Raw genomic sequence first — 9,786 nt, forward strand, 5'->3', positions numbered from 1 at the left:
CAGTATTGCCCAGATTGCTCCCTCACTGTTGAGTCAATTGCCATATTTTCTTTGTCTGTCCCATGTATCATTCCCTGAGAACTAAATGGCTAGCCCGTTTTTGCAGGTTGCTTAGAACTCTATGCCACCAAGAAGCGTTACGCATTCTAAAATCTGACTCTAGACCCTTAGTCACTTGCCAAGTTCCTTGGTAAAATGTGGATCATTAGAAGCTATGCATCAAAAATGTGATTACTTGCTTCTTCCTTTCCTTCAACCTACTCTAGTAAATTTAAAAAAACATACATATACATATTTATATACAAAGGTCCAAGCTTTTTGAGAGGCACACGACAGCTTCCCCATTTCCTCATTGTTGCAGCATATTTGTTCGCCCTACGAGTTTCGAGGCTGTTATGCCTCTCATCAGGGGCAGGCAGCTTTCCTCTCTGTCTTTTGAAGGTCTCTTATCTGCGTACATTACTAATTAATTGCACCCGGTGTGCTGCAGGTTCCGCTGTGCTAACCAAGTTGGACATCGAAACGCGTAGGGCAAACAAATATGCTGCAACAATGAGGAAGCTGTCGTGTGCCTCTCAAAAAGCTTGGACCTTTGTATAAAAATACGTACATATATATATATATATATATATATATATATATATATATATATATATATATATATATATATATATATCTTTTACCTTTTAATACAGAACTATTTTAAGTATACTGACTGCATGGTGGGCCATGCCATGCAACTTTATTGGAGCACAGGCTTTTGCTCTCAGGCTTTTTTTTTTTTTTATTAGTTTGAATGCCATTATAATTGCTTATATTAATATCCAGGACAACTAAATTAGTCGGAATTTGAAATGTCGTACAACTGAACTTCTGATATGCTTAGAAATACTCTTTGATTTCTACAAAATCATAAAAGGGTGGAGCGAACCACCAGGGTGCGAGACATCAAAGCACTTGATCGAGTTAAACTTACAAAGAAAACACATGGAAATACGTGCATGCTTCTCCAGGGTATAATAAAGGGCAAATTAACTTTTGATATGTATTTATTCTGGATTCATGTACTGTATGCATTTTTATGGTTGTAATGACCTAAAGAAAGTTTTTTATGATGAGAAGTGCCTCAAAAGTCTTGCAAAGTTGCAAGTAGTCAGTCTCCCATGTACGTGTGGAGCGATAATAGGATCGGTTTCGTGTGCTGCTGAAGTAGCAGATGAAAAATCACAATGGATGCCGATTTGCTCTTCGTCACCACTACAGAAGACGTTTCTAGTTGTAATTGCCGAAGAATTTGCAGGATCCACGAGAACAGTTGGCGAAATTATCTCCACAGCTGTGAAATATCAACAGTTCTCGGCACCTGCTTCGACTGTTTTTTCTACAGTTGCATTTCGTGCCGCTCGCAGCTGTTTTCTTTGGGACACGAACTCGGACTAAGCCTCAGCCTCAGCCTTCTCGTGGTGCGGAGAGCCTTGGAGCCCTGCAGAGGGGGAATACCTGACAACCGGACATCATCCACGGACTGCATTCAGGGGTCGGGACTGCGAGTACCAGGGGGACATTGCGCACGCTAAACACAGCGCACCTGGTGACTCTTCCCGCCCCTGCTCCTCCTATTTAGGCCCGCCCTCTCACGCATAGCGGGACGCAGGACAAAGCCCGGACAAAGGGCGGACAGTCTTAGACAGGCCGTGACTGGACTGGGCACGTTATACTGTCCGTGCTGAACACGAATCATCCGGTTGCCCTTGAATATACAAAATTCGTGATTTACTACTATACCATCCTTGTTATATATTGTCTAACCCATTTGCATGGTAAAACTATAGCGCTGCAACTAATATTATTTAGGATGCCAAAAAAGATTCCGGTTGCTGCAGCAAACACCATGGATAATTATATGGTACATGTAGTATCCAAGATTAATAGTGAAAGGAGACAGTCACTAGGTTTAAGTCAATCCCCCATTCTCTCCCCCCTGAGCCCACCACCAAACTCCCCGTGGGTAGATATACCATCTCAGGACGTAGGAAATGAAGTCCCAGATACGGAGACACATGATAGCGAGACTCTTAACCATAGTGTACTCTTAGAATCCGACCAAGATTCAGTTCACGATAATGCTACTGAGTCCCAGATAGGTGATACAGAACAAGATCCCCCTGTACAGGAGGGTATACAGGTGAACACTGTAGATGAAGATCCCCCTGTTCTTGTACCAGTTACACGGGCGTTTAGAAAGTGCAGAAAACCACAAATACATCGCGGTGAGTTGCATCGCCACCGAAAATTAGGGATAAAAGTAGGGGGCAAGGAGATGAAATTGGGAAACAAAATGTGGATGGAGTTTTTAACTAGGATAGCTGACATGATTGATTGTAAGTTTAAGGCACTCATTAAACCAGTAGTGGCCAAATTAGACAAACTCTCTGCTGATGTAAAGAAACTAGGTGCAGTCCAGAAAAAGATAGCGGAAGAGGTGACAAATATATCAACTATAGTCACAAATCTAGCTAATACCACTAAAGAGCTTACCGCGAGAGGAATAGAGGGAGGTGCAAATGAAGCACATACTAACCCCACCGGACAGGCACCAGCAGTAGAGCATAATCAACCAATGATAAGAGAAGATCAGCCTCCAAAACCATCGGAATCGATTACATTAAGTACAGAAAACTATTCAGTACAATTCATAGAAGACGCGTCACCTCTAGTGTTGGTACTGGCAAATGTTCCCCCTTTGGCTATAGGCCAAATAGAATCCCCTACAGCATTGACAAGTAAGGCCCTGCACTGGCTGTCTGGTAATATGCAGATGGCCCCCTGGGGGAAACAACAGCTAGCAGGAGACCTTAAGTCAGCCAGAAGGGTACCCTGGATAGGGCAAAATCCAAAAAAGTTTAAAGGTGACTGCATAGTTCTAAACTTCACAAATTCAGCTGCATTACCCAATATTCTATCAAACATTCTCCCTCCTCAGCGCAGGAGAGGCACCATTGTTCCACTTACGTTAGAATTCTTTGGTAAAAAACAGCGAAGCATGACTTACCCCAAGACAACCCACACCTATACCAAGCCAGTGTGGACTGGAACAACAAATGGTTGGGGCTTAGGTGCACCAGTTAATAATTGGGGGCACAGTTTAGATAGGTGAGAAGGACCACAACAGATACATCAACAAGAATACCAATACCCTTTCCACTTTAATAACCAGTACAACATTCCCATTTCTAACAGGTTTGATGCCCTATATGGTCAGAGAGGGTTGGAAGGGGTGGAATGACTACCAAATACACCCTTTTTTCCTGCCCATAGTGATCGTATACAACAAGATGTAGGACTAGGAAACGAGGACCATACATCTGCGCTGCACGGATTTAATACCGAGATGATAGCTCCATCAGCCCAGACAAATGGACCCATAAATGTATTAAATGTACAAAATCCTGTTCCTACCCAAGTTGTCACAATACATAATTCTGTGGAAGTACAGGTAGGCAGATGTACAGGCCCAATGCTCCCTATACCAGTTGAAAAGGCAAATGCAGACACAGATACTAACACTTTGCGTTCATCATTAACATGTAATGAAAGTTTAATATCTTGGAACATAGCCGGGCTCTTTGATAAATCTAGTGATATTGGTTGGCTGTCTTTTGTCAAAGAACATGCGGTAATATGTCTCCAAGAAACATGGCTGGTGGACAAAAATGTACACATTGAGGGTTATCAAAGCTTTTTCATTCCAGCAGAACCTTCAGTTAGTGGTAGAGCAAAAGGGGGGCTGGCAATATATGTCAACTTGGCTCTCACATGTCTTAACCCCTTGCATGCTGATGACGAACCCCAGCCGTCATGCACTACGGTGCTCGTGTGCTGATGACGGCTGGGGTTCGTCATGGCCCGCCCCTGTTCATTTGTTTACAGCACAGGGGCGGAAACGGGCCAGCAGTCAAGGGGTTAAAGCTGAGCATCACACTGGAAACAAAAATATTCAGGTTCTAGAGCTAAAGAGGGGTAAAACTAAGTTCACATTGATCAATTTCTATAATGCAGTGAATCAGACCGGCGATTGTAACATACAGTCTTTATGTGAATTTTTGAGGGATAATGCTGGCCATTTGCCCCGCCAAATACTAATCGCAGGCGATTTTAATACACATCCATGTGGAAACCCTGGAGAGACCGCTATTGGCCAACTGGGTTGTAATAGCCTGGAAGGTTTCCACTTTGACCACTCACGGCGTGGAACAGAACTAAACATGCTAATGAACGAAAATAACTTAATCACGGCAATGTCTACAGTGGCGGATCAAACTCTCTTTCCTATTCCCACATTTAAAGGCCATGCAACAGGTTCATACATAGATCACATTCTATTGTCTGTTAATCTCGCTAATATTGTTCTGGACTACTGCATTCAAATGAGCATTTACAGCGATCATAACCCTATATGTATTAAAATGGGTGGGAAAATCTTTAAACAACGAAAACCATGTGTGGATCGTGGGTCCATAAAATGTATAAATGGAAAGCGTTGCTTAAAATGGTCATAGGTGAACTGTGAAAATCTGTATACTTCCATTAATAACATGTGTAGTTCTGAACTTTCAGTATGCATATCACCTATATCATTACCGCAACAAATTCTAGCATCCTTTGAGGATGTTGCCTTAACAGTAGGGTCGTTGTTAACGGTGTCAGTCAAAGGGAATGTAAATAGTAAACCAAAGTGGTTTGACAAAGTTTGCTCCAAGGCCGTGAGCCGTGAGCTCAAGATAGCATTGAAAACAAAACCTAGAGATCCAGCGCTTATCAAGGTCATGCGTGCTAGGTACAAAAAGTCCCTTGATAATCGAAGGAGAGAGGTAAAGAAAAGTGTTTGGGAGTCTCTCCTAGATCCTGAAACACTGAGAAATAGTTCCAAGTTTTGGGATATTATAAATAAACCCCTGTTCGATCACCCAAGAAATTCCACTGTGGGTACAAATATCCCAGAGGAAGAGTGAGTTAATTATTTTAGCTCTATTTTTACGAATAATGAGTTGCAGGCTGAATACATTCCGGTTAAACCTAAAGAAAATTCATTGCTCTTCTCAACAAACGAGGTTGCAAAGGGAATTGAAGGGCTGACAAGCAATAAGGCTCCAGGACCGGACGGTCTTCCACCGGACCTTTTTAAATCCTGTATATCACTATGGGCACCAGTTCTTACAGCCGTACTTAATGCGGCAGTGGCTTGTGGTTGCCCAAAGTCATGGGGGGTATCTACCATCGTTCCCGTGTTCAAAAAAGGAGACCGTAATAGCCCCCTCTGCTATAGACCAATATCTTTAATCAACTCTGTTGCTAAAGTAGTGGGGGGAGTAATTTTAAACAGACTGGTCACATGGTCTGATGAAAATAATGTAATATCCCCAATTCAATACGGATTCAGGCCCGGCCACTCTACGATTACCCAATGCCTAAATTTGTACCTAATTATAGGGAAGTACACCAAGGCCTGACAAGGAACAATTCACATGGCGTTCATGGATCTTTCGTCGGCTTTCGACTGTGTAAGCCGTAGAAAGCTCTGGGACGCCATGGCGAAAATGGGCGTAGAGCAGAACCTAATTAACCTTTTAGAAGACATGCATTCCGATACGAGAGCCAACGTCAGGTACACACAAGATTTGAATGTGACAAAAGACTTTGGAGTGTACCGGGGAGTTCGACAAGGATGCATTCTGGCCCCGTTCCTTTTTAATTTATATATAAATGATTTGGAGGAGCACCTTTTAAGAACAAATGCAGACTATCCTTATATTGGACGAAAGGGACTGCCGGTTCTGCTATATGCGGATGACGCAGTCCTTTTATCCAGAACTGCTAATGGTCTACAAACCTTATTAAATTCTTTTTTCACTTGTATGAAATCCAGAGATTTGAGTATAAACAACTCTAAATCTTTCGTAATGAAGGTTGGCCAAGGTAATAAAAAGCCAAATCGCTTAAATGTTAATGGAGTATCAATCCCCATAACAAATACATTCTCCTATCTTGGAGTCCTGTTCGATCATCAACTGAACTGGGGACCTGTAATACAAAAAAAAGGGAGGTAATCAGGGCAAATGCGGCAATATTTGATTTTTCAAGAAAAATGGGCAATAGCCCAGTTGCTGCATTACTCCAACTTTACCAGGCCAAGAGTGTTACTGATGCATGTTATGGCAGCGAGATATGGGGATACGCCCCATTAGGAGCCCTAGAGATAGTTGAAAACAATTTTCTCAAGCAGCTACTAAGAGTCCCTAGGGGAACAGCAAATTTTTCTGTACACGAAGAGCTGGGTATTCCATTTTTATGTGATAAAATGGCAGTAAACCCTTTAGAATGTTGGCTAAATTGCTGGCTAAATGACGACATACCACTTACTCAGCTCATATTGAGAGAAGCGTTAACATGGGAAAATAAGCTGAAGGTTCCTTGGATAAAGTATCTGAGTAATTGCTTTAATGATATAGGGCGACCCAAACTTTTCTTAAAACCAAACTCCATTACGAAATGGGATGTTATTCTTGTGAAGAAGCCTTTTATCTCTTCCAGATACTTAGCCAGGGAGACTGGTGAGTTGAGGAAAGGTAGTGTACGAAAACATGTGCTAATAAAAACAACTTTGCTCATGGAACCGTACCTATCATGGCCAATGTCAAGTTATGACCGTTTTTTGCTGACAAGGTTTAGGCTGGATTTATTCCACTTACTTCTGGCTGTCCCTAAGTGATCTTATCGTGGACAAGTGTTGCCGGCTTGCGGCTGCGACGAAAAGTCTCCGCAAGACCTGGCACACTTTCTATTCTTTTGTCCTTTTTATAATATACCAAGGAGGCTATATTTAAAACCTTGTCTTAAAAAATTTAACTTTTCTCAATTCAGACCAGCACTTTATTATCTCCAGATGCTAAGTTGTGATTGTACCCTGTATGTAGTTTTTTAAAACTGGCAATCAAATTTAGGAAAAGTATGGAAGGATAATAGCACTGTTAATTGAAAAGATAACTTTTTTCGCTTTTAGAACTTTTCTATTTAATTATCTGAATGTTTAATCTGCCTGTAACTTTTTGCGAGCGTTTCTTTGTTAGGTCAATTAACTGTGTTTTTTATGCTAACATGAGTCAATATGTGTATAGTGTGTAATGCTTTATGGTTGCCACTTTAAACAACCGAATAAAGTTCTCTCGACTTGGCCTCAAAAGTATCATGGATAATGAAAAAGTAAGAGCACATGTAACAGGGGCAGTTAGTAAGTAAGGTTACAGAAGTGCAAAAAGAGGGACTACGCATTTCACCAATCAAAACCCAAAATGTATGAATGACAGTAAGAGGAGCCAATTGAAAATATGGCTGGTGCGTGAAGCATATATTCCCGAAACAACAGGCCTTGCAGAGCAGCACATGCCCACTGCCTAGGCTCAACCTATAAATAACATACCTTGGCCCCTGAAACTCATCAGTTACTATCTAGCTACGTGTGAGAAATGAGTGGGTGAACCCAGGTCCATGACACAACAAATAAATCACGTGACAATCCTGTTAGCAGTGTCAGTAGAGGGGACAAGGACTGAAAGGCTCACTCTCCTGAAGGCTTTACACGCCCACATTTGTCACACACTATGGAGGATCAGTTTTTATGGTGGGTTTTTTTTGCATTTGCGCACACTCAAACCTAAGGAACTGGAGCACTTTACATGAGCACCAGTTACATTACACAAAGTCACAATCCATTGTTTAGGCACAGAATGATTTAGTGATTTGCACAGAATGTTGAGCCGACGTTAAAGCTTGCACCCGTTCCCCAGTTCCAAAGTCGGCAGGTCTGGTCGTAACACTACATCCTCTCCCCAACACTGTGCAGTTTACAAACATGCAATCGCTCACGCACATGCCCATTAAATCATCTCTAGTTCAATAAACGTAAGAATTAGGGTTTTTTCAACTGTATTAACACTTTCAGCGTTGTATTTTTAAGCCAGAAGTAAAATATTAATAAAGGAAAACAAGCATTGACAAATCCAACAGGCTTCATCTATGCAAAATCTATTGGCTTTTTCATTGCGCTTTTTATTGCCATATTGTAAAGCAATGCAGACTTCTATGTAGCATGCCTGAAAGTTAAAAAAAAAAAAAAAAAGCTATGACGCGGGCAACACTGGCCGAGTAATACAGCTTTACTTATCCACTTTCCCTCATGGTGCAACTTGCAACATGACTAAAAAACATTGGCAAATTCAATAGATCTAACATAGGCGAGACCTACTGGCTTTGCCAATGTTTGTTCTGATTCAGTACATTTTCAATGCACCGGGTTTGCCGAGTTTACATAACTAACCGGACACTCATCTCTCTGAGTGACTGAAATGGCATTGCATCACAGTAACAAGCGTTTTAAGAATATCTATCAGCTGAACGCAGTTTTGCAGCAATCAAAGCGGTGATCGAGAACGTCACACTGGACACTAAGTCAAAAGTTTATTAAAGGGGGGCGCCTACCGCAAAAGAACAGTGTAGCACACAGAAGAAAGGGAAGGCACTTTACACGTGGTGTTGACCCTCTGCAGTTGGCGGAGCTGTCATCGGTCACAAAGTGCCTTACCACCCATCAGCCTTGTGCTTCAGCTTTGATTTGGTAGGCTAGTCCCAATTTTGATAGCGAAAAAAAGCCACGGCTGTCACAGTGAGGTCCCGCAAGCACCTAATCGTACCCGCTGTGTGCCCTGGGAAAGGAGTACTTCTCATACGCGGATCCCGGGAAAGTACACCGTTTGCGGAAAATAAGGGCATCAGAAGGCAAGTGGGTCTTACCGTGTGGCTCTAGGTCCCTTGGCCGATCCCTGTTGACCCGGGCTCCGGGCCCTTACAGCTTCTGGGTGCGGGCCCCGTGCCCGCTGTTTAGGATTAAAGGTGTCAGTCCAGCAACCAAGGTGTGGGTCCAGGAGAAGGGGTGCGCACAGCGCGCCCAAATAGATGTGGTGGTTGGCGTGAATGTGGGTTTCTCGGCGCGCCCAATTGCTGTCACAGCACCCAGTGCCTTCCTGGGGTCCGCAGTTACAAGTATTCAGTCCTGGAAAGCAGCGTAGTAAAGCCGCGTGGGCGCCATCTTAGGAGGGGTATGGAACCTCACTAGTTTTTGCAGTTTCCATCTGCGGTACACAATAAACGACACCGACTATGCAAGAAGTTCTGCGACAATAAATGACGTTCACCTTCTTTGGGAGCAGTGGCCGTGCCAAGACTTTGTGTATTAACTATGCGAAGTTGTAAATAACATACTACGCACAAGATGGCTGATACTCAGCTACACTCAGCGGCCATGCTACCTTCCACGCTCCGCCCCCCACAAACGTGACGCAGGAGCGCACATTCTTCGTGCGCCCAAACGCATAAAACGTCGTTCGCTTTTTAGTGACTAGACTGCTTAATTGCAATACTCCAGCCTAACATTGATAATTCTCGCGATACTTCTTTTTCCGTTCCTGATTTGTTTAACTGTAGATGAGCGGGAAATGGGAATTTTTAAACCCGTAAAGATAATTCAGAAAGTTACTCTCGCGTAAGGAAATCACAAAGAGAATTAGACAAAGTTAATTAAGTCATTTAATTACTTACTATCTCGGCGTTCGGTCTTCCGGGCTCCGTTATTAAGCCGTGATGCATTTAAAACGTTGATTACATCGTTACTTTAGATGTAGCAGCAGGGCCTCCTTTTCAGAAGCTCTGCGTGACTTCACACCTCTTTTTGTG

The 9,786-nt window shown here is 42.7% G+C and overlaps 1 protein-coding gene across 2 annotated transcripts in view; it reads right to left on the reverse strand.

The window, feature by feature from the left end:
* AHCTF1 (AT-hook containing transcription factor 1) overlaps positions 1-9,383 on the reverse strand; it is a 1,100,496-nt gene extending 1,091,113 nt beyond the window's left edge. For both annotated transcript variants that reach the window (XM_086927206.1, XM_086927204.1), the window contains exon 1: positions 8,848-9,383. The gene's annotated coding sequence lies outside the window, so the exon portion shown is untranslated. The remainder of the gene's footprint in view (positions 1-8,847) is intronic.
* Positions 9,384-9,786: the final 403 nt, after the last annotated feature.

Source organism: Lissotriton vulgaris, chromosome 6 (assembly GCF_964263255.1).
Source record: "Lissotriton vulgaris chromosome 6, aLisVul1.2, whole genome shotgun sequence".
NCBI lineage: Eukaryota > Metazoa > Chordata > Amphibia > Caudata > Salamandridae > Lissotriton > Lissotriton vulgaris.